The sequence below is a fragment of the Astatotilapia calliptera genome, chromosome 20 (genome assembly GCF_900246225.1).
Source record: "Astatotilapia calliptera chromosome 20, fAstCal1.2, whole genome shotgun sequence".
Lineage (NCBI taxonomy): Eukaryota > Metazoa > Chordata > Actinopteri > Cichliformes > Cichlidae > Astatotilapia > Astatotilapia calliptera.
The window spans coordinates 7764776-7790455 of record NC_039321.1 but is presented as its reverse complement, the minus strand read 5'-3'; the positions used below and the strand labels follow the sequence as shown (position 1 = coordinate 7790455).

The 25680-nt window shown below is 39.1% G+C and overlaps 2 long non-coding RNA genes across 4 annotated transcripts in view; both read left to right on the top strand.

Annotated features, from left to right (window-relative positions):
• Positions 1-25680, top strand: part of LOC113013863 (uncharacterized) — a 56554-nt gene that overhangs the window by 8507 nt on the left and 22367 nt on the right. The gene's annotated exons all lie outside the window — the stretch shown is intronic.
• Positions 13137-14362, top strand: LOC113013861 (uncharacterized). 2 transcript variants are annotated; one of them, XR_003270879.1, is made up of 3 exons: positions 13137-13304; positions 13380-13446; positions 13971-14362. It is a non-coding gene; the product is annotated as an uncharacterized LOC113013861 (long non-coding RNA). The 2 variants fall into 2 exon arrangements; XR_003270878.1 differs by lacking the exon at positions 13137-13304 and having other exon boundaries at positions 13311-13446.

The window sequence follows — 25680 nt, the reverse complement described above, 5'->3', positions numbered from 1 at the left end:
AAGAGCTCATGACTGATGTATGGCTGGCTAGTGGTGCATGGCCCACATGACTCTCCAAAATATATATTTAATAAATCATGTCATTCTGTCAGAGTGACTGATAATTACCCTAAAGACACTGAAAGATTATCAGATGTTTTCCTGTTTTACTCATTGCAGCTATGGCTGTATCCTTTCTCATTTCAGCAGATTAGCAAACAATGCAAGCAATGTGGTCCTGGAGAAAAAAAAAAAACCTAATGTTGATTGTTAATTGAAAAATTAGAAAGTCAATCAGAGGCTAGAGATCTAATTAAACTGGAATGGAAATCCTGCTACAGACTCAATTGCTCTCTCCAATTTATAATCTCCTGAAGGTTCTCATTTGCCTGGTAAGTGAATGCAGCTCTCCTCTGTGTGATGCTAAAATACAATTGGCTTTTCTAGCTTAGCCATCTGACAGGCTGATTTGGATTCAATCACAGTCCCTTCTCTGGCTGTGAAAAAGATGAAAATAATAATCTAAAGTCATTATGCGGATGGGAAGTCTCTAAACAAGGACAGACCTGAGTATCTGCTTCTCCCCTGAGAAGCCCATGTGGAGTCATTTTCTAATTCAGGCCCGAAGCTTACAGGATAGAGTAAGCAGTGGAGTCTGCTCTGAGCTGGCATGCTTGAGCAATGCCTCAAATGTCTTAGTTAAGGACAGCACATTATTCTTTAAGGAACTGATGGCAAAATGAAGATGTCACTTATGACAAACTAGTCTGAGTGCACTGGGTTGCTGCTCATCAGTTATGTTGTCAGAATCTGAGGTAGCTGTGCCTGAAATCTCTTGCAACCTATGAAGACTGTTGCCTCCACTCACATCATTGTTTACCTTACAGTTAGTGTTTCTTGTGGAAAGGGACGGGCAAACCTTGTTAATTATAAATAACAAGAGCCAGATAATGTAAAGAGATTCTGAAACCCAGCAACGCTGTGTCTGTGGGGGAGTTCTTTGACAAACACGTGAAAATGAAAATTCTCTTAGCCACATGTAATCTATATTGGCTGTCTCTAATATGTTATGGGATTTCATGGGTGCTGACTGCAGCAATTTTTATTTCTGCCCAAACATTTTTCTTTCTGCCTCCCGGTGATCATTACAGAGATCCATGGAAATGACTGATTGAGGGTTGTTTAATATGTGAATTGTCAATAATCAAACCCATGCCACAAAAATATTCACCATCCGACTTTGAATTTAATTTGGCAAAAAAAAAAATCCTAATTCTACAGCTGCAACAATAAAAATGTCTTTGCTAAATACCAGCATGAGCATTGCCATTTCAAATAGGGCAACTAGCTAAAAGCACTAAGAAGTACTGTCTCACAAAGCCAGTAATATGGCTGCACACTGCTTTTATGGCTACTGATCGTGATGGCGTCACCAGTGTTGGTAAGGTTACTTTTAAAATGTATTCCATTACAGATTACCCCAAAATGTATTTTGTAACGTATTCCGTTACGTAGTCTGAATACTTTGGATTACCTATTATATTATCATACTTTTTACAACTACATGAATGTTCTATTGCTGTGTGAATTATTACTTTTACTGAAGGTTACTCGCCATACCAATACCGACGAAAAAAGTGTACAGGCGAGTCTTAATAGCTTACTTCAGGCACTCTTTTTGGCTGCAGTGGTTATTATTATGTTTGCATGCTTCCATCTCCCGTTTCTGGTCGGTGACAACTTGTACTTTTCAACTATCCTTTTTTTCCCTCCCTGGCGCTCACAAACACATAGCAAGTATGGCAGTCCATTCTCCCTGCAGCACGGACTACACCGCCCATGGGGCTACATTCTTTAGGGCTATGCCTGTAAAACTCTGCCTATTGCCTTCATATTAAATCATTTTTGTGAATAATTTTTTTAATATTTCTTCATGTCGTTATGCGGGTCACAAGTAGGGGTGACATAGGCCGCGAGATTGAGACACAGGCATTAGAGCCTCTTAATACGTGTTTTGTTTGGGGTGTGGAAACCAAAAATAGAGAGGGTGTAGCCGAACATATGAAACAGGAGAATACCGCCGTGTAATCCCTTTATTTCAGCAAAGTAACTGTATTCTGAATATCACCTTTTTAAACGGTAACTGTAACGGAATACAGTTACTCATATTTTGTATTTTAAACAGGTAACGGCGGTACATGTATTCCGTTACTCCCCAACACTGGACGTCACTCATATGAAAAACATGAAAATTAGCATGTGGAGATGTACTGTTTCATAATGAATAGAATTAAACAAAATAAAAATAAAAATATTCAATAAAGTTTGAGGGTATTCTGAAAAGATATCCCCAGATGAATGATATCATTTAAATGCTATCTATTTCACAAAAGGAGCATAGAGCTCCTCTCTGTGCTTTATTATGTAAAAAGCTCTCTGCAAACAAACTGAACAGTCATTTGTTCAGTTTGGAGTTGGCTCCACTAAGCCATTTATCCCCTCTCATTATCTAAGGCGTTCTCTTTCCCTGATGGGGAAGGCAAGGGCAAACGTTCACCTTCGCATCCCTACTTGATCTAGTTCTCCTAGGTTGACAGACAAAGGCTAAAGCAGGACAGACTGGATTTTCTCTGCAGCATGTCTTTATAATCCTACTTTGAAACATCCAGGATGATCTGTCTCTTTGAAAACAAGACTGCAGGTTCATAGAAAAATATATATTTAAATCACAATCTGATTTGAGTGACGTTAGTTTTCAGAACCAACCTGCAATTCAGGTTTTGATTGGTGGATTGTTAAGCTTTTTCAGCTTTTTTCTTCAAATACACTTAGACATAAATTATACTTGTGCTGTCCAGACGTACTAGTTTGTAGAAAAAACTTTTAAATTGCTATCAGCAGAAATGGCAAACATTGTGCTTCTGGTGATATTATACAGTACTCAGAGTAGTCCAAGCTACCTTGGCTGTGCCCTTGTCTGACTTGGCACATTTTTACACCAGGTGCCCTTCCTGACCTGATGCAGCCTTCAAGAAATCTGAATCTCTTCCTGGGATCAAACCAGGGCTCTTTTGCTCACTGGACAAACATGTACACCACTTGGCTATGGAAGGGCAGAATACAGCACTAAGGATTTACAATTCATTTAAAAGTACTACTTTAAAAAAAACCCATCTCATATTAAGTAAAATGAGCTTTATCAAGGCATCTCTAAATTCTATTAATTTTCAAGATATACGAGCAATCTCTGTGTTCTTTCCCTGCCTATTTTTCCTTTTCTCTTCTTTGCTGGCTGCATATAGTGTCTACTTCAATTACTGTAATTTTTAAAATAATTTATTGTTTTATTTTTTTTCTATAGTACCGAGTCTTGAATGGATTTCTAAAAATTTTCTTGGCACTCCAGCCTCTTAAGTGGATTGACTTGTGGCTATTATAGAAAAAGAAATTGCTTGTGTAATAGTCCTTTAAGAAGCCATTAGGGAGTCAACAGTAATAAATTATGAACAATACTGTAATGAGCTTCCAAGATAGAAACCTCATAGAACTTATTAATGATGACTGGTCACAGACACTTAATTTGAAGCATTAACTCTCATTCATTTGTTAATATTTATCAGAATTGGGGGGTGTATAAAAAATGACTTTGAGGAGCCGAAATGTTATTAAGCTCGGAGCTGAAATTACTTTTGCTGCCTTGCAGGGCACAGGACTCTTGAGTCTTCAAATGAACTCCCTCGCTTTAGAGTTAGGAGGAGTTCAACCTTATCCACTGTCTAGTACTCTACATGTGCTAGTCTGAACCTTGGAGAGAAAATGAGACCAAAAAAGTGAAACAGAATAAAAATTTCTCCAAGTTTGTACATATTATTTTCACAGCCTTGCTGCTGGGTAGGAGGCTACACAAGCGACCTTTGAACAGCCTGAGGGATGTCAGACACCTCAGCACTCCCAGCAGAGTTCTGGTGCCTAAGAATTAAAATCATTTATAGAGCGTGGAGTAAGGACCAAGGAAGAGAAGGGTGACGGAGATAAACAGTAGGGGTCAGAGTCTTACTTCACTCTCTGGTGGCCTATCTCCCTATGTCTGATTATCCTGTGGGATCACCGGCTTGCCCCCGCTCTTTCTGATGCTTTGTCCAGCAGCTGTGTGTGACAAGGCCTAGAGAGAAGGGCGGGGCAAAGTCACTCCCATCTGGTACAGTCGGATCAGCTTGGTCTGAGATGCGGGTGTGGGGGTCATGTGTCCCTCTGCATCAGTGACAAGACTGTTCTGCTAGTGATGACACTCTATCCACTGGGGAAGAATGTTTTCTTCGCTTGAAAGAAATAGGACAATTGCGTTACTTTTTTGTGAGTATTTTTTTTAACACAATAAAGAAATTCCTTATCAGGTTAAATACAGGGAGTGCAAAATTATTAGGCAAGTTGTATTTTTGAGGAATAATTTTATTATTGAACAACAACCATGTTCTCAATGAACCCAAAAAACTCATTAATATCAAAGCTGAATGTTTTTGGAAGTAGTTCTTAGTTTGTTTTTAGTTTTAGCTATTTTAGGGGGATATCTGTGTGTGCAGGTAACTATTACTGTGCATAATTATTAGGCAACTTAACAAAAAACAAATATATACCCATTTCAATTACTTATTTTTACCAGTGAAACCAATATAACATCTCCACATTCACAAATATACATTTCTGACATTCAAAAACAAAACAAAAACAAATCAGCGACCAATATAGCCACCTTTCTTTGCAAGGACACTCAAAAGCCTGCCATCCATGGATTCTGTCAGTGTTTTGATCTGTTCACCATCAACATTGCGTGCAGCAGCAACCACAGCCTCCCAGTGTCATGGGCTGGGTCTGTGACCCAGTGTTTGAGTTCTTATATGTATCTTTTGTATTCATTTGTGCCCTAGTTTAGCTCACCTAGTTAATTTCTAGATTGCTGTTTAGTCTTGTTCCTTAGTTGTTTATGTCATCTCCCCCTGTACTAAATCTCCCTGGTTCATGCGTCATGTCTGCGTGGTTATGTTTAGTTCATGTCATGTCTAATCTCCATGTTTCCTGTTTTACTTTGAAAGTCTGTATTCAATGTCAGTGTATTTAGTTTCACTTCTCCTGTCCTGTCGTTAGGTTCATGTGTGTCAGCTGTGCTCCCATGTGTGGCCACTTCCCCTGATCATCCCTCATGTGTATTTAGTCTCTGTGTTTCATGTAGTCTGTGTTGCATCGTCTGTGTTCCCACCCTCCATGTTGTCACAGCCAGTCTTAGTATTCATAGTTATGGTTTCCTGTGTCTTCATAGTTTTTCCTAGTTTTACTTTCCCAGTTTAGTCATAGTTTAGTTTGTCACTGCGTTTCTGCCTTGTCTGCACTCCCTGTCACCAGCCACAATAAAGGCTCACTTTCAGTTAAGTTTACTCCAGTCTACTCTCGTGTGTTCGCACCTGGGTCCACCACACACACCACCGCACGGTCTGCCTCCGCAGATCATGACACCCAGACACTGTTCAGAGAGGTGTACTGTTTTCCCTCCTTGTAAAGCTCACATTTGATGATGGACCACAGGTTCTCAATGGGGTTCAGATCAGGTGAACAAGGTGGCCATGTCATTAGTTTTTCTTCTTTTATACCCTTTCTTGCCAGCCACGCTGTGGAGTACTTGGGCGCGTGTGATGGAGCATTGTCCTGCATGAAAATCATGTTTTTCTTGAAGGATGCAGACTTCTTCCTGTACCACTGCTTGAAGAAGGTGTCTTCCAGAAACTGGCAGTAGGACTGGGAGTTGAGCTTGACTCCATCCTCAACCCGAAAAGGCCCCACAAGCTCATCTTTGATGATACCAGCCCAAACCAGTACGCCACCTCCACCTTGCTGGCGTCTGAGTCGGACTGGAGCTCTCTGCCCTTTACCAATCCAGCCACGGGCCCATCCATCTGGCCCATCAAGACTCACTCTCATTTCATCAGTCCATAAAACCTTAGAAAAATCAGTCTTGAGATATTTCTTGGCCCAGTCTTGACGTTTCAGCTTGTGTGTCTTGTTCAGTGGTGGTCGTCTTTCAGCCTTTCTTACCTTGGCCATGTCTCTGAGTATTGCACACCTTGTGCTTTTGGGCACTCCAGTGATGTTGCAGCTCTGAAATATGGCCAAACTGGTGGCAAGTGGCATCTTGGCAGCTGCACGCTTGACTTTTCTCAGTTCATGGGCAGTTATTTTGCGCCTTGGTTTTTCCACACGCTTCTTGCGACCCTGTTGACTATTTTGAATGAAACGCTTGATTGTTCGATGATCACGCTTCAGAAGCTTTGCAATTTTGAGACTGCTGCATCCCTCTGCAAGATATCTCACTATTTTTGACTTTTCTGAGCCTGTCAAGTCCTCCTTTTGACCCATTTTGCCAAAGGAAAGGAAGTTGCCTAATAATTATGCACACCTGATATAGGGTGTTGATGTCATTAGACCACACCCCTTCTCATTACAGAGATGCACATCACCTATAATATGCTTAATTGGTAGTAGGCTTTCGAGCCTATACAGCTTGGAGTAAGACAACATGCATGAAGAGGATGATGTGGACAAAATACTCATTTGCCTAATAATTCCGCACTCCCTGTAGTTACATTTTCCACTAACTTTAGGGACTTCAATTCTGAATTTTATCACTGAGTCTGGAAGAAAAAGTTCTAGGTTTTCTACTCTCATGGATCCCAGCACAGCAACTCTTTAATAACTTTAAAATGCATTTGAGCCCCCTGCCTTTTAAAGTACTAAACATTAAGGTTCCCTGCACTGGTATGAATTGTTCTCATTGCGATCTAAATTATACAGCTTGTTTATTGTCCTAATCACAAGACATTTCTGGTCAATGTTTCTGAAAAACAGTGGGAGTACTTTTAGATAAAGCTAATGATCTATCTTAATGTGTCATCTTTCATCTTTTAAGCATTTGCACAACCACAAACATTATTCCACTTTTGGGGATAAATGATTGGATGCTTGTTTTTCATTTCTTTCCTTTCTAGATCCATTACAAATACGTTTTATTCATCATCCCTCACTAAATAGTAGTGAATGGTGGAACTCTAAGAGGGGGTTAGTAGTTTGAAGAGATATCGATGTGGCGATATTCACTGCTCTTTGTTGATTTAGCCACTCAAATTCAGCAGGATACAAGCAGATATTACATGAGGTCTGTGGCTGATTTCCAACTCCTAGACACTAAAGAAAGAATTAAAAGTAGAATTCAATGGAAGAAACTTGGCATCAACCCCTAAAATATAAGTTGATGCTTGCCATCCTTGATGTAATGAACCATAGATGTGATCAGTCCAGCATGGTATATCACTATAAACTTTAAACCGTCGCAACACTGCAAAGTAATCCTTTACATAGCACAAAGTTAGTATACTCCAGTTTATTCCACAAAAACATAATTCAGCAAAACATCTTGTATAAATCCCAAGAAGTATATTCTGTTCATTTGGATGCAGCATTTTCAATGCAAGTTTTTTTCAGTGAACTTTTTCATCCAATGACGTCTTTAGTCTCAGCTGACTGCAGGTTTCCCCAGTTTTATAAACGGCACAGTTGAATAATGAATGAAACAAGTATCACTGACTAACAATAGGCTGTGAGCTCAATTTCATGAGTGAACAGTGTAAGCTTTTTGGAATTTCCTTACCTGGACTGCTGTGCATGCATTAAGACATAGATAGTATAGATGTGTATGTGTACTGCATGTACAGTTTAAATTTCCAGTCTATAAAATTCCATTTGCTGAGCAGTCCTTACATGTAAAAATAACATCCCATCTACCTCTGCTGTCATCTCATTCTTACATTTTTTTAAATTTATTTATCAGGGTCACACATTAATGCTATTTTCATTCCCAGGAAAAACCAGCGACTGTATATTCATCTCACAGACACATTTTGTAACAAAATACACTGGAATAGTTTGTATGATATTTGCTGAGCTGTTTGAAAAGGTGGTTATACTTCCTCTTCTGTAACTAGCTAAGATGTTGAAGTACCACAACCACCACTTTATGTCTACACCATGAATGTATGACATGGATGAGAAGAAAAAAAGGATGTGTCGAGGCTGTAAGTGCCTGTGAGATCTCATTATTTATGCTGTCACTGGAAGCAACACCACGCTGGAGGACATGAAACATTAACACATTCAGTAGTAATATGCATCAGTCTCCCTATAAGATTTAGTTGCTCATTAACTAAAGGTTGTAGAATTTACTGTATTTATTGAAAATCAATCTTTTTGTGTGTGTGTTCATAATGACTACAAATAAGAAAACTTTATAGATGTTCCAGTACTCTTTTATGGCACTTTCTTGTCTATTTTCAAAGTTATTTAGAGTCTCATGATTGTGTAGGTAGAAACCACACAGGTCAGTGCTCCTTGCTTCTTTCTGGACTTCAAACAGTCCTGATAAAGCTTTGATGTATGTTTATGGTCACTGGTGTATAGGATGAGATTGAGCTAGATGATCTGGTATGGCAAACCCTAAAAAGAGGAGCGGAGAGAAGAAGTACATTTCCAACAAACTTAAAGCAGCTGAAAAGAGTGGCAGCTCTCTTTGGTTACTGGTTGATCATGTGCAAGTGGAGAATCGTCAAAATACTTCCACATTACATCAGCTTTCTTTAAACTAATGGGATTAGTGTGGCTATTATAATTATCGGTGGGATTTGTAATTATTATATGACAGCTCTCTGAGGATTAATTTGGGGGGATGAGAAATTAGACTGCAGTGAGAGAACCACGTTTTCTCAAAGGCAGAAATTAGATGCACTGATATTCACTGAGATTCACTGTTTCTATTTGCCCTTCCCCTCTGGTTTGCTTTACCTCCATGCCTAATCCCCTTTCCTTTGGTGATGAGCCAGTCAGTAATTGCTTGATGAGGAGTAAGAGTACATGAGCTACAATTCCACCTTGTTTTCAGAGGGCTCGCAGTGTGAAGGACAGAGAGAGAACCTATAAGGTAAGTTAAATTACAAATTATTCCCTGTGCTTGTTAGCTGGATGGTCAGTGGACCATGCCAGCTGTCCTGCCCTCTGCCCCCAAACTGCCTCAGCTGTTAATCACAATGTCACAGTGACTGATTACTTGGCAGCACTTCGGTCATTCTAAAGCGGGATGGATATATGGAATAATGACCCCTTTAATACAATCTTTATTAGCCACGTGTATAAAATTGCTTCATAAGTGCTACAAAACAGATAATTATAGTCAATTCAGATTAAAAACAATTCGAAACAATATACTCAAAACCATGTTTTTCTCCATAATACTGAGAGATTCTCTAAGTCTTTATTTCTCTGAATAAAAGGAAGTAACTAGATAAGTAGATGATGACTGGGGTTTCTCAATGCCATCTCAAATTGATGTCTAACTTCTCTGCATGGCCATTCCAGTAAATCAAAATGAATAACAGTGATGAAAGTGAACAAATGAAATCAAATAAAACAGGGTCACACATCACTGGAAGGGCAACAAATGGGTACTGAATTGGAAGTAATTTTTCCCCCCTGTGTCTCAACAAAAATGGGAAAAAAAGCCATCAGCTCTGGTCAAAAAGCAAGTTGTCATTTTGCCTAAAGCACCGCTAACCGCATCAACAAAAATATAGGTCTGTGTGGAACTTTGCATGACAGAGGAGGGTCACTCATTTTAATGTAAAAAGACAGTTCTTTTGTGAAAAAGCGCTGAGCGATCCAGAACTCGGGCGAGGTAAAAGCGGTTTGAAAGACCTGACCTTTGTTCGATTTGATTTCTTTTCTGTTCTGCAGTGTCAAAGGTATTGTAGAAGTTAGAAAACTCAGTAGTTCCCACATTAATCTGCTGAAAGTGGAGGGACGTGTAAAAGTTGCTAAATTTAATCCAACAAATACCACGTAAGTAGAATTCCATTTATTAAAATGATGTAATAAAAGTGATAGTATAATGGGTTCCATGTGTCAAGACTCCTGATTCCCTGAAATAAATTATATAGAGAGACAGGAAACCATCCATCCATCAATATGATCCTGATAATGTAAAAAACACAGGAATACTAATTATGATGAATATAAAATACTCACTAGATTTAAATAAAAGCTCCTTTTTTTGAGAACACTTTCAAACAAGCATGAGGCCAGTCCAGGGTTTCCACCGATGAACCTAACTACTTGTGACAGTTGTGAAAGAGCAGCATTTTAAAATGGAACAAAATCATAGAAACTGAATCCAGGGAGACAGCCAAAGTCCGTGACAGGGTTGTCCCTTACTTGCTGGTGACGTTGCAGCCTTCCACCTACTCATCAGAATTTTAAATGGCTCTTTACTTTCTACATTTTATATTTTTTCACTATGATTTGTATCTATTTTTTTGGATTGTTTCTTAAATGTTGATATGAGAGTGTAAAATCATCATCTCATTGATGTAAGCTAAATCCCATCAGAGTTTATTTAACACTTATGACAGTTTTGCGCAGCTGCCCCAGAAACACATCTGCTGCAAGCAGACAAACAAACCCAGAGTCAACTGAATACACACAATATCTAAACAAACAAAAAAACACTCCCACAATTATCATGAACAATATAAATGCATAATTGCATTGTTCAAAAATGCATATTCATACAATAAATTAAAAAAAAAAAAATACAGCTATTTTCACAAAAGTAGAAACATGCGGTCCTTGCTTACATTTTTTCCCCTCCATCTACCTCACCGGCTGCTGCCCTAGAGAGCACTGCGATGTACAGTTCATTTGCCCTGGCAAGCCTCTTTCTCTAGGGGGGTATGAAACATGCTGGAGCCCATTAAGAGTCAGTGGCCACCATGTTTAGTATTGAGGATGTGGCCTCGCCTCTTTTCTAATGATGTAAATACTCACTGACAGCATCCCCGCATGTAGCTTGCATGATGAATCACATGGAGCGGGTAAACAGTAAGTATTACCTGTCTCACTGTTGATGTACAATTATGTGTGTGGGCGCCTGCAGACATGACAGACTGGGGAGGTAACAGCTCATATTTTTCAAACATGAAGATAACACAGGTAATACAGTGAGGCCAGATGTATTATTTTTCTGAGAACTTCAGGAACTTTTTCTTTTACTCTTCTCTGAGTACTGAAATGAAATTAGGCATGTGCTTATGTTGTTGTTGTTTTTAATCTTTCCTCTCTAGTCATGGTAATTTCTGCACAGTTTCCATTGTATGCTTAAGAGTTCTTTAGTTTTATTTTTACTGTCTTTTAGCCCTGACTAGTTGAATCATTGAGAGAAACATGAGTAAAGGCTCTAACTGAAGCCCATGCCCCTGTGGGGAGCCCAAATCCTCTGCATATTCAGACTCAGTTTCTCTCACCTCCCCCTCTACCCCTGCAGGCCTGGCACATGTGTGACATATAATTGATTCATTAATAATGTGAACAGATGTTTCTGGTCCAGTCTGGCATCATTCCGGCTCTCCAGCATAGTATTTTACTGTCACAGCCTGCCTATCTGCATCCCATTAAATGCTCATTGACACAGAAAGGAAGAAGGTTATTTATTTTTGATCCTCAAGAGAGTGGAAGGAAAGAAATTACACATACACATAGGTTAGATAAATTGTACTATTTATGCATGAGCATGTCAGTGAGATGAGTGCTCCACCAGTACTCTCTGAAAGGGTCAATTTAACTGTGAACTTGGAGACATAACTGGTGATTTTGAACCTCCAGTGCCAAATTATTAATCAAGCGTTCATTTCTTTATATGCCTTTATATATATATTCAAACTCTGCTTCTGTGAATTGAACAAATTTTACATAACACCCATTTACACTACATTGTGTTTGCACAATGAAAACGGTCATTTGATTGGCTAGACTGTGATAATAAAAGGCACTTATTGGGATTCTTATCATGTTACAAATTGCACACGAGAGTTCTTCTGTTATAAGCATATGAGGGTGTTTGTTTTTGTTTGGCCATTTATGTGGTCACTTCACACAAATGAAAGTCCATCATAGCCTCATGCTGTTGAGACCCATTGCCCTTTCACACCCGGTCAGCTTCCAGCCCTCTCACTGGTACAATAAGAGATGACAAATAATCAGGAGGGTCTGAAATTGAGTGAAAATATAACTGTGGGATGTGCAGCAGGAAGAAGAGCAAAATGTCATCTTCATCCATAGCAGCAACATACTACACTAAACCTTATCATCAGGTAATTGTACATGCAGAGAATATCACTTTTCACTACTCTGAAAGGATAATAAGTATTGTAGCCAAGATGTGGGGGCTTTTGTTCTAATGAGATGGAAAGAGAGGCTTTAGAGCTCATAGTGATGGACTAATTAATCAGTCTATGTGGCAGTTTCCCACAGCTATCCATTAGGGTTTCATTCAACAAGTCACTGGAGCTTCAATCTTAGTTCCATTGTTGAAAATAGGTCCATAATAATAACATGATTGCGGATTGATCACTAGAAGGTTTTGGAGGGAAATTCATGTGGTGAGGAATAATGATGCCCCGTGCAGATGGCCCTCAACAAAAGCATTTTCTACAAATTCAAGATCCAGAATCGTTTTTGAAATTGTACAAAATCAATTATGTTTTTCCATCAATGTGAAACAGCAAAATGACAGCCACAGTTACTTATTTTGTCTCATTTTTTTGTTAGAAGTAGAAACTACCGCAGGTAGCTATCTGGGCCTTCATCATTAAGTATGAACTCTTGTTATCCAATAGCCTATTTGGCTTGGGAGCTGTCTGTTATAAATAAACAAGATACAAGCCATTTAGTCCCGTCTCGATATCAGAGTCCAAAGACCTGGTTTCGATGACTGAATTTGTTCAAAATGCAGCAGTCTTCAAATCACCCCGGTACAACCTGAGAGGGATGTCCTAACATCTACATAAATGTAAAATAGATAGTTGAATACTTACTGTTTAAATATATCCAACAAGCTTTCAATTAATCCCTGTCTCATGGCAATGATTTTTCAGATTAGGTGGAATGCAGTCAGTAGCTTGATTATGTTAAGAGGCTACTGTTTTTTCCAGTTCAAGTAAAGCACCATATTTGTGAACTACAATAGTCTGCAGGAGGAGTTCAATCTGTTGTTCAAGCTCATGGTAACCCCTATAGACATGGTTACTAGTATTTTCTTGTTTTTACCTGGTAATATTATTTCCGACACCCCTTGAACACACTTTGATTTTCTGTAGTTCAGTGAATGCAACAAAAGCACGTTGCTGCATTAAGCTAGGCAAAACGGAGCAAGACACCGAGAGCAATTAACAAGCTACACAGTGAGTCTTTTGGTATAAAATAAGTGTTATAAAGTATTTTCAACAGTCTCTAACTTAAAGTTATGTACTTTTCAGAGGCCTTTATGTGTTTTACTCTCGACCAAAACCAGGCAGAGCGTGTATTTGTTTCTTGGGAATTCCGGTGAGTTACTAGAGATGATAAGTTAGCAGGAAAACTTATGCTAATTGTACATGTGGTAAACACTGCAACAGTGCGAATTCTGTATTGTCTAAAAAAAGCTAAAACCAGTCGGAGTACTTGAATTGTGTGTGAAATGGAATGTCGTATTTTATTTTATTGTCTATTTGATTGGGCATCTTCACAAATGCGCAAAACTAATGCAGGATGCACTTTTCTTTTAGCCATAAATGTTGTCCAGTGCCTTTCCTGCACTTTGTAATTTCAGTTATAGGTTAATACATGTAAATAAGTTATTTAAAACTAGTTACGTTACAAACATTTCATGATGTGATTACATATGCCTTAAAAAGGGGTATATAAATACAATTGATTGTAATGCTGTAAAGCAATACAAATGGAATTCATAGAGACAGAACAATGTTAAAACAACAGTGTACTTGATTTTGAAAACTTTATGAGATCTCATTTTATTTAGAAAAACTGTTAAGAACTATTTTGTTTATTGCTCTGTACTGTATGTGCAGACTGGTTTTTTGTGATCCTGGATCTGAAGTGGTTCTGGATATGGATGGCGAGCCAGACCCTGTGAAAACTCTTGGCGAATCCAAAAGCAGTGTGGCCAGCTGTTCTGGATGCAGGAGTAGAGTTACAGTCTGAATTACTTTGAATCGCAGGATTTCAGATAAGCAAGAACAAAAACTGCTTACTTGATACGGATTGTTTCTCTGGGAAACAGTTGAACTCCCAATATCCTGCTCATCAGGAGTCAGGTCTAAAGAGACTACTTATTTTATTTTATTTTGTTGTTATTTTCAAAAGAGCGCTCTTCTCTGTTGATTTTCTGTTAATTTTCTATGCTGTTTACATTGGGTTATTGCACCACTGTAACATTGTAATAAATCTGCCGGCTGTTCAACACTCAATTCTCTCAAATTTATTTTACTCCTCTCGAATCTAGTCTATAAGTTTAATCCTACTATACTAAGCAGGTGTTACATCATTCTACAGAATAGGTCAGTGAATGTCATGTTGATTGCATTTTAGGGCAATAATAGAGGAACAAGCTTGCATTTTCACTACTAGTGGCACATCACAAGTGTGGCATAACATGTGACCTTGCTGTTATTGCTGTCCAGCTGACAAAAAGAAATTTTGACCAACCAATTAGGTATATAGGGTATATAAAAAGTTAAATCTTACAGCATTTACTTAAGCAACACAAAAATTAAAATGTGCTACATGCTTTCCTTCTCATAGTGAAATTGCAAAGTATAAATGTCTGACATTGATACTGTGGACCATCATATTCTGCTAGATAGGCTGAGAGACTGGATGGGTATATCAGGGGCTGCTTTGGACTGGTTTGAATCCTATTTGCATGAACGATCCTTTTCTGTGGCTACCTCTAAGTACAGTTCCTCTTCTACTTTTCTTGCCTATGGTGTGCCACAAGGTTCAGTTTTGGGGCCTTTATTGTTCTTACTGTATTTACTTCCTCTTCAACACTTATTGAGCACTTTTAAGGACATTTCATATCACTGCTATGCAGATGATATTCAGGTATATATCTCCTTTAAGCCCCATGATGTTTCCAAGCTACAAATTTTGCACAAGTGCATAGACTCCATTAGATGTTGGATGGCTGGAAACTTTCTTCAACTAAATGAGGAGAAGACTGAAGTTCTTGTTTGTGCTCCTAAAACTTTTGTACCTAGTGTTATGGAAAACTTGGGTCCACTTGCTACATTTGCAAAACCGTCTATCAGGAGCCTTGGTGTTAGTATTGACTCAGCTCTGACTTTGGATGCCCATGTAAAATCTTTGGTTCGCTCCTGTTTTTATCATTTGAGAAACATTGCTAAGCTGAGTCCCATTGTATCGCGCTCCGAATTAGAAATTGTCATTCATGCATTTGTTTCATCTCGTCTGGACTACTGTAATTCTTTGTTTACTTGTTTATGTAAAGCCTCTTTGGATCGTCTGCAAGCTGTTCAGAATGCTGCTGCAAAGCTTCTGACCAAGTCCTCCAAGTTTTCCCATGTCACACCCCTGCTGATTCAGCTGCACTGGCTCCCCGTTAAATTCAGGATCCAGTTTAAGGTTTTGACCTTGACTTTCAGGGCCCTGCATGGACAAGCACCAACATATATAAGTGAACTTTTGCATCCATACATTCCCAGCAGGTCCCTGAGGTCATGTGACCAGGGCTTGCTTGCTGTCCAGCACACGAGGCTGAAAACAAAGGCGACAAAGCTTTTGGAACTGTGGCCCCCAGATTGTGGAACTCTCTCCCTTTGAGCCTGAGATCTGTGGACTCAGTGGTCACTTTTAAAAAACAGCTAAAAACCCATCTTTTTAAACTTGTTTTTAGTTGATTTTTATTTTTAGGTTTTAGCTTCTGTGAAGCACTTTGTGATTTTTATCTTGAAAGGTGCTATATAAATAAAGTTTTACTTACTTACTTACTTACATTAGGATTTTTTCCTTCTTGTGCCCTTTACTTCATATCCTCCTTCTGAGTGCTTGGTCTGGCCTAAATGCTTGTGTCAGTAAACGTTTGTGGCTTACTTTGCAGCAGCTGGTGAATTGACCAAAAGCCACCCCTCAGGCTTAACACTGCAGGCCTCATTAATGCAAATCTAGCTTTAACAGACTGATGGGAAATTGGCTCCCTCCACTCCACTGTGAGACTGTAGAAAAGGCAGGAACAAGGTGAGAACAGAGATGGGTTAAGTAGCCCGGACATGGGATTTAAAAGCAAAGGTTTGCATCAATCAACTGGTGTGGACATAGATACCAAAACCACAAAAGCCTGAAATGAGAAATATGGTCTAGAAAAGTAGATTTTTCAAGCAGTTAAGTGCTTTTGCACTTGCAGTGTCTGCCACTGTCTACTGTTGTCAGTTGCAAAAACTGTTGCTACTGCAATAGAAAGTCATGATATTTTTTTTTACAAAGGATCCACTGAAAATACAGTGTGGGAAAGGATACAGGAAGAGGTTATTCAACAGCAGAGAATGAACAGAACAATGAAAAAGCCCATAATGGAATGAACATCTGCTTATAATATGGGGTAGTAAACAAATTCTATAATATTTGTTAATAGGGCGCTCCATATAAGTTTATTGTGTCATATGGCTAACCATATCCCTGATTTTAAGCAGCAACTCACTGTGTCTGAACAGTGACAAGCAGCAGCCTGGGGTGTACATGCTGTTAAGATGAAGTTAGTTGCATGCCACTGCTGTGGCACGGCATCCTGCTGCTGCCGCTGTTCAAGACAGAAAGAAAAGCTTCCAGGCAGCATCCACGATAGCAAATGCTCACTGTCTGAAAGCAGCATCGCTTGCATTGATGGGAAAGGTTGGAGAATAAATCATTATTCCAGAATCGCAATGTGAAGGAGAGTGAAGCCAAACCAAGCGGTTAACATGTCACTGCTCACAAGACGCTGGCGCTGCTGTCTTGTGTGGAGTCAAATGGAGAAAATAATCATTCTAACAAAGGCAAGAATGCCAAGAGTTCCTATACCGCTAAAATTAGCAAATGTTAGTCACCGTGGTTGTTGTTTTTCTTCTTGCCACTTCAAGGTTCTTGGATATTGTTCTGTCATGCAAATCAGATGACGCTTAGTAGCACCAATTAAATTGACATGGCCCAAAAGTTTTGACATCAGCTTGAGTATTTTATAATGAGGAGAATTCAGTTCAAACAAGCACACGTGTGTCCGTGTTTATTTTGTCTGTTTTCACAAAGAAACTCAAATGTACTGCTCAAAAAAAGCTCAAAAAAACAAAGTTAAAAATGATAAAATAATATTTTTCTAAGCAAAGAACAGGAAAACAAGTGATTCATTGCACGTGTTTTGATTTTTAAATGGTCTGGTAAAGGTGAATCAGAACAGTGCAAAAATATATAATAACTAATAATAACTGCTTTCACATTATAACCAAGTGCTTCTACTGTAGCACAGTGTGAGACTTTCTCTTACTCCAAATACTTTATTTTGGACCTTGCAATTTCTTAATTACAAACCATTTAAAAATATCTGGCTGTGCAAATGATTAGTTTAATGGTTACACCTACCCTCAGTGATTATTGCCATGCGACAGGCTGAAATCTGATGAAGTTAGACAGTCATATTGGTAGAAAATTAGATTGAGGGCATGTTGTTCATGGTTTCATGGCAATATTACAGTAAAGCGTGACACACAGAAGCAAAAGAAAATCCTGCACTTTGTTTGAGGATTCATTTCTCACCATCATGTCGCTTTGAAACAATAAATGCAAAAAAAGTGATCTAGACTAAAACATCTAGACTGGTGTTTACTTTGTGTCAGTAAATACCACTGAAAGAAGATAACAGAAACATCATATCTCAGCAAGTACAGTCAGCACCTAAACGTGTCATGAGGTTTAGTTCATCTGGAGTGCTACAATGATTTAAAGACATGACTATTTACGTGGGAGGAAGAAGTCACTACGCCTGCCTCTGTCTTTTGGTCCCTGCCACTATGTAATGAAGGGGCACAGCAGCTCTGCAGGTTAACATTCTGTCCATCTCCTGAAGACAACACGTCAGTATGGATTAGGGAACTGAAGTAGCCATGAAGGGGAAAAAAACTCTCCCATCTCCAATTACAATAAGCAAACAGCTCCTGGGAATGAAAGGAAGAGAAGGGATGATATGCACTCTAGCAGCACCCAGTTCAGCCCACACAAGACAAAGCAAACATTATTAGCTTAATAACATTTTCAGTTCACGGCAACCAGCATAACAACAAGCTAATGGAACACGAAAGCCCAAATTAATGAGAACAAATAATTTGTAATTACAACACAGTTTAAAGGCTCTCACAGGTCCTAAGTTGAATGATTGCACAGAGAGTTTCGCCTAATTCTCTGTAGTCAGCTTTGTGTGAATACAGTGTGCGGGTATGGTTTCCCTGTACCATGCAGGACTTTACAGGAGCCTGATGTTTCTCAGATAATAGTCCCATTAGCAGGTCCTCTTTTCCTGCTACCTAGCCTATGTTATGGGTTATTACCACTGCCATATTGAAGATTGCACCCTTCTGACATGTTTATGGCACATTACAGCACACGTACACTTGTCCAGAGGTGGGACCAAGTCATTGTTTTGCAAGTCTCAAGTAAGTCTCAAGTCTTTATCCTCAAGTCTCAAGTCAAGTCTCAAGTAATGTCAGGCAAGTCAGAGTCGAGTCTCAAGTCACTGGTGTAAAAGTCCGAGTCAAGTCACAAGTCTGAAACTTTGAATTTCAAGTCCTTTCGAGTCTTTAAAAAAAAAAAAACGAAAAAATAATGTTGCAGTTATGCTAAATGTAAATATTAGACCATGTAATTTTTTAATCTGTGTTTTTCTCAACACATGACAAAATAGTGAACTTAGAAAATATACACAAATTGTGAAATTGCACCTCTATAAAATGCAGCTCAATTAAACTTAGCTCCAAGAATAATTTTCACCGACAGTTCTGAGATAAGCTGCATGTTATTCTTGGATGCGCTTGTAGGACCGACTTTAAAATCGCATGACAAAAATATCATACACATTAAAAAAAACTGAATCACCAACGTAGCCTGGAAAACATTTGCTAGTTAGATAAAGTCAGCTATCTCATTGTAGCATATTTATATGCATATTTATAATTATACGGTTCTTGGAGTGAGTGCATACACTCATGAAGTTTAGTAACTTCAGGTCACTGCAACAAGCTCAGGTACAGTTTACCGACGGATGGGTACAGGACCTTGAAATGCACCGTGTAGAACGAAAGACCATCGTACGTATCATAAGTTTACCAGTCTCACAAATCGTCGTCATAAATACACATTCGTTAACCGTTTATTAATAGGACCTTTGAGCTCAACGGTAATTAATTAGTAGTGGAAATAATTTCTGGTAGCATCACAGAAATGTAGCAGTGACAATAATATTGTATGCTGTAATCGTACTGGGCAATTAGTGATACAAAAAACCTGTTTTATCCTGTGAATAAAAGTATATGTTTTTGTCAATGTACCATAATAACAGAAGCGAAACGCAATATTGTGTCAGGACAATTCACTATTTATGCACAATAAATAAAGGAGCATAGCGCGACAATTTCTGTTCAGTGCCAGACTTGCTTGTAACCTATATCACCAATTATGTTATGAAAATGACGTATTAACTACTAAAAAACACTGACCTTCGTGTAAATGCTTGGAGCAGACTAACCTGTGAGCTGGAGTGTTCTGGGACGTTATATTTGATCTTTGAATGGCTGCAATCCAGGCCATCCGTCGCGTCTTTGTTACTTTGGAAACATGGCTCGAACAATTTCTCTTCAACGACCAACCGATCTCTTTACCCGTCGGCTTCCCGTGGCTGTCATGCGACCGGCTATTGCAGTTAATAATACAACAGCTTCTTGACATTTTTGTGTTTCTTTTTATCGCTGTGTGACTGATTTCAATTGAAAGCCTGCGTGCGTTAGTACCGCTTGCCACGAGTTCCCAGAATCCTTTGCGGTTCTACCCGTGAATGACGTCACATTTTCAATCTCTATATAATATGCATGTTAAATTTTATATTTGGGGTAAAATATCAAGTCTTTTCAAGTAAACCGGTTCAAGTCCAATTCAAGTCCCAAGTCATTGGTGTAAAAGTCCAAGTCAAGTCACAAGTCTTAGAACATTTTTTCAAGTCAAGTCTAAAGTCATAAAATTAATGACTCGAGTCTGACTCGAGTCCAAGTCATGTGACTCGAGTCCACACCTCTGCACTTGTCTGTATAATAACTGTCTAGCCTACAGTGTTCTTAATGATAAAACGAGGTAGAAACTGTTTTATGATTTAAGTGGCTGCAGAACATCAAGCCATCTGCTTCCGCTAGCATCATCTGCTTGTTTTGTGCTCATTTTGATTAATGCAGACTTAGGATTTACATTTACAACCAATGTAAAAGTAATCAGGACAAGATGTTTTCTGATTTTTTAACTATGTTTTATTTTTCACTATGAATGAGCTTTCGGCAGCTCATCTCCCTCAGACTCATTCATTCCAACCTTTAGCTTTTGAGTTATTATTATTCTCAAATCTATTATATATTATTATATATATTATTTGTTCATTCAGTCTGGCTGTTTTTCATAAGACGGAAGTCTGTAAATGTGCTAATGGATTGACTGCTGTGCCGTGATGATCTATAATCAGCACCAGTGGAAAGATATCACACTCAGTTCCTTAGTAAAAGGAGAATCTTGACATGATGTCTGGACTATAGCCCGAGCTAAATGTTCTGCACCAGCCCTAGAAGAGCTGTCTAGCTTCTCTCAGCTGTCCATGCAAAGAACCCGTTACAGTTGGCTGGAGCATAAACAAACTGAATAAATCAGCAAAGACAATGTGAAAGCCAATTCATCCCCTAATGATGCAATTTTAAGTATGGGCAGAATACTCCTGATTCAGAAGTCTGGAAATAAGAGAACTCATAACATTTTCCAATCTTTTGTAGGCATCTTCCTCTTAAAATGATCACAGGAACTTTGCTTTTTGTCAATACCTGTGCTTTTAGAACACCATGGCATGCTCTTTCCAAGGTTATTGTTTAAAGCGTATGGCACATTTAGATAGCTGAGCTCTCTAAGTGTGCTCAGCTGGGGGGGGGAGATGTTTTGGGTTCCCATGTCTTATGGGAGTTGCTTTAAATGGTTTTTACTGGAGAGTCATTAATATTTTACAGAGTGTAATAGGCCCTGAGCCTAGGGACCATGTTGGCACCATGATTACAGCACACATAGCTATTAAAACCGATAAGCTCTGATGTGAAGGAAGCCTATGTCCAGAGAACAGTTTGATAATAATTTTATTCAAAGCATTAAATGTTGGGGCCTTTTGAGTCAAGTGAACAAACAAAACCTTTGCCTCATCACAGCCTGTGAAAGTGAAAAACACATCCCCGGGGTACTAAACAACTTCCATCAAAGCCTGACAAATGATTTCGCCACCTCTTTATTATGCATGCCATACCAGCTTGGGAAGAGAAATGACTGTGCTTGAATCGCCTGAGCACCATGAAATGATACAACTAATGCAGAAGTAAGTTGTTGTGGTTCAAAAATGTTACGTACAGCCACATTGCATGTTCTGTCTTTTTCTTGTCATCTATCTCTAAATGTGTATAATCGGGCAGAAAGGTCACAGACACACAGATGGCTCATATTTAAAAAAAAATGTTTTTTTAAAACTCTAATTTTGCTGACTTTCTGAATCAACTCAGTATTCTGTGAACATGGCAGTATAAAAGCATTGTGCAGTATTAGTTCATGCGAAAGATGTTTTCAGTGGAGGTGCAGGTGCTTGGGTAATACTGGAGACTTGCTGCTGCTAAGTGTAGTTTCCTGCGGCTTTATGAAGACCGTGCCGCACTGCAACCTGCAGGGAAAATTCCTGAGAGCTGGACACCATGTGGGAAAGATATGGCCATTACTGCTAGCAATCCCTCTAGTACTGGAACAGGCCACATTAGTGTGGGGCTGTGGGTCCTTGTTAACATTATTGGCAGGTGGTGCGTGAAGCCAGTTGTCCTTGTGAGGACCCTAAAGGCAACTTCTCAAACAAAACTAAAAGCCTCGAAGTCTTGTAAACTTTTCAACCACAAGCATCGGTGCCTTGATGGATCAGGGGAAGAAGCATTCTTGGTTTAGCTGTAAAAAATAAACCAGACACATAAAATGCTGCAGAAAACTGAACTTCATACTCTGAAGAGAGATATCAATACTTCTATTGCCAGCGTTTTATTGTTTTAAAAAAAATGTTTTTGTATTTAAGAATGTTACGTCTCCTCAGAGAGTCGCTGATTTAACTATCTGCTAATAGATGAAGTGTTAGTGTGAACACATGATATAAAAACGAATTTAAATATGTTCAACACATGGATGGTTTTCCCAGGACAGCGTATTAACATCACTCAACTGACACAACAGCAGATGGTACACTGTGTGATTTTTTTTCTTTATTTTTTTGCTGCTGTTACAACACTACATGCACAACACAACAATACAAAACATAAAGCAGAATAAAATGTAAAAATTAAAGTAAAAAAAAAGATGTTTTGACATCACACTCGGTGCACATTGTTTAAATTGTCATATGTTTACAACCAGTAAATATAAGCTCTGTAAATGATGGCTTTGGTAAGAAGCCTGTGATTCGAGACAGTCTCATTCACTTTCCTTTCAAAAACAAAGTAATCAAAAGGTGAGAGACTGGGATGACTGAAGGAAGCGCGCAAGAACTGAAACTACTGGAAAAAAAAAATGTATTGAAGAGAGACAAAACCTGCAGGGCTGAAGTGTTTTAGAGGCTATCTTTACCTCTTGTGCACAAGTACACTCAATGTTTCTGCGTTCTTCTGTGAGCCCTCACCCACACAAGGTTAAACCGTGCAAACATTTAAAGCTTTTAATTTATGGGAATGCACTGTTGTTCTTGCCACACTGGACCTCACAGACGGGGGCTCTGGTAGAGGCCAGAGTTGACGAGGTTTAGTTTACAAGTGCTCGTGTGTGGGTGGGTGCAAAAATCTATCGTATGTGAACCTGCCTTAGTGTTTAATTTTTTCAAAGTCTTTAATTGGCAGTCTCATTAAGATTGCAGTCTCTTTGACTGCTGAATGCTACTGAGTGCACAAAATGTATTTCTCAATGAGGATATTTTCCTGCAAGTATGCAGACACCATAGATTTTATTTCCCTTGCCAAAATAATTTCGTTGTAATCACATGAAAAGTGTATTTTCACTTAATGAAACAGTACATTTTTAAGCAACTATGCCACTTTGCAACAATTTGGTTCTCTTTAAAGCCTGCTTATTAAAATGCTGCATAAATATTTCCTTTCCCCCCACTACATTAATCTTTTTGCCACAGACAGACACTTCAGCCAACCTTCTGAAAAAAAGCCTCACCAGCTGTCGGGAAAATTGAAAAAATCTCTGACAAGAGGCTCTCCATTCTACCGACAGCCCATATGTTCACCACTAGATCTCTACTCCAGGAGCTTATGCAGCTGTTGGCATGTCTTGAAGTCCAGGTGAAACCAGGAAAAAGACAGATGAGAAGATATCAGCAGATGATAAGCTTTAATGTTGGCAAGAAATCAAATCCAGATCCTCAACCAGTGTGCCTAACACTCATTAGGGTGGAGGCTTGGATATACTGTATAAATATACATGCAGATGTTTATTTGATCTCTTCCTCTGGCAGGTTATCTTGAACAGATTGTGGCTCCTTAGCACTGACACTTAGGTGCTGACAGATAGACAGATGGCCTGCTAGTTGCCCCCTTGGTCTCCTTCTGATGGCGTCTATGAGGATGGATGGGATTATTTTTAAGGTACAATTGGTCATCTCAAACACTGCTGTGTATTTACTCAATGATCTACTTGCATAGATCTTGTTTACTCTTTGTAAATAGCAGTAATTATGGCCACATGCTGTGCTTTAAACAAGAGCCAAATGATTAAATCCTGATAGTCCATAGCTCACTATGTATCAGGGGAGAAAAAGTGTGCTGTGCAAACACACGACAGCAATTTTTGGCTATTTTAACAACATGCTGGAAAGATTACATCTTTGCCACATGACACAGTTGTTCACATTTGATGCCAGTTAGCAGCTACAGAAAATGGAAGCAAACAGCTTTCTGAAGATGCTACTTTAATTTGCGAACTACAGTATAATGACAACAGGCTCTGTGTGTGTAAGTGCGTGTGTGTGCGCTTGTAAGTCTGTCTGTCTGTCTATCTGGCAGGCTACTATGCCTGGGTAGAGAGGGAGTCAGGAACAGTCCACAGATCTAGGCATTAAACTAATGTGCTGGGATCAGGGGCCAGCGCCTCGCAAGCTGTCTCTTTGGCTGAAGGCTGTAATACGAATGGGCAGTGAGTGAGCACTGGCACTAGTGATGGCACAAAAACCAAACACCTGCCTAAGTCCTGTTCCAGTCCCCATAAACACTATATTTTCATCTATCCAATGTCTCCTCCGGTTGTGATTAGTGTGATCAACAATGGACCCAGGTGATGAGATTAAAGTCCCCGCTTTGTTGGCCAAAGGGGATATTGAGAACCCATGACTGGATGCACTCATGGATGGGATCTTAATTGGAAATGCCATTATACTTTCAGCAAGTACATGGTACTCTTTGTTCAATTTAAACCTACTGCTATTTATTATTTACCTCTGATTTATCTGTTACTGACTAATTTATTGACACAGCTGGTGAAACTCTGACTGAATGCACTTAACTGAATGCATGGGAGAGTGTATCTGTGCCTGAGAGGTTTTATGACAAAAACAGATTTATTTTAAAAAGAGTTTTAGACGTTTACTTATTTAGATATAATATGAACTAGACACTGCATTTTATCAGCATGGATAACTGCTGGGAGGAAGACTTTGACTTACTAACTTGATATGAAGGGAGATTTACTTTTATTCCCAGTGATGAATTCCTCCTGACACACTCACTAGTGGAAGAAGTTTCTTGACAGTGCTCTGGAGTGTAGCCGCTTCTTCTGTTCTCCTTTAGACATCTTTATGTCTCTCTAATTTCTTCTCTGATCTGCTTCTGCCACAGCGTTGCAGCGACGGGTTCAAGTAATGGGGAAATGAAATGGGGGGAGTGGATTTGTTGTCATAGTGCCATCAAGTTTAAGCCCCTTGACACTGAGCGTAAGGTAAAGAAAATGAAACCTGGCTCTGTCTGAGACCTGAAAGCACTGTGTCTTTTCAAAAAGGATATGATGTGGAGTTTATTTTTATTATCAACTGAGAGAGTTGGGGGGTGATTAGGTTGCACTTGAGTGGTGAAGGCTGCTGTTACTTTTTCCCCTGGAAATTGTGTCTTGCTATACGTTCCCCTCTCAAAGTCACCGGGTCCGTTCATGATAGTGCGGCTCATAAGAGACTTAGATTCTTTCCTTGTCTGGCATTAGCAATTACTGCCACCGTGGAAAGGTCAGGAGATGTTTTTAAAATGCGACCCAGGTCTTTGCCTGACTGCTTCACTGAAATGTTGTCATACATTTATTGGGTATCAAATGAGGCTCCTGCAAGTAGTGCCAAGTAGAAAGCCTTGACATTGTGACATTTTATACCAAGGTGAAAGCCTGTCAGAAGACTTTCTCTCGCTTTCTGTCATTTGTCTCTTAGTGTGATCCCTGCTG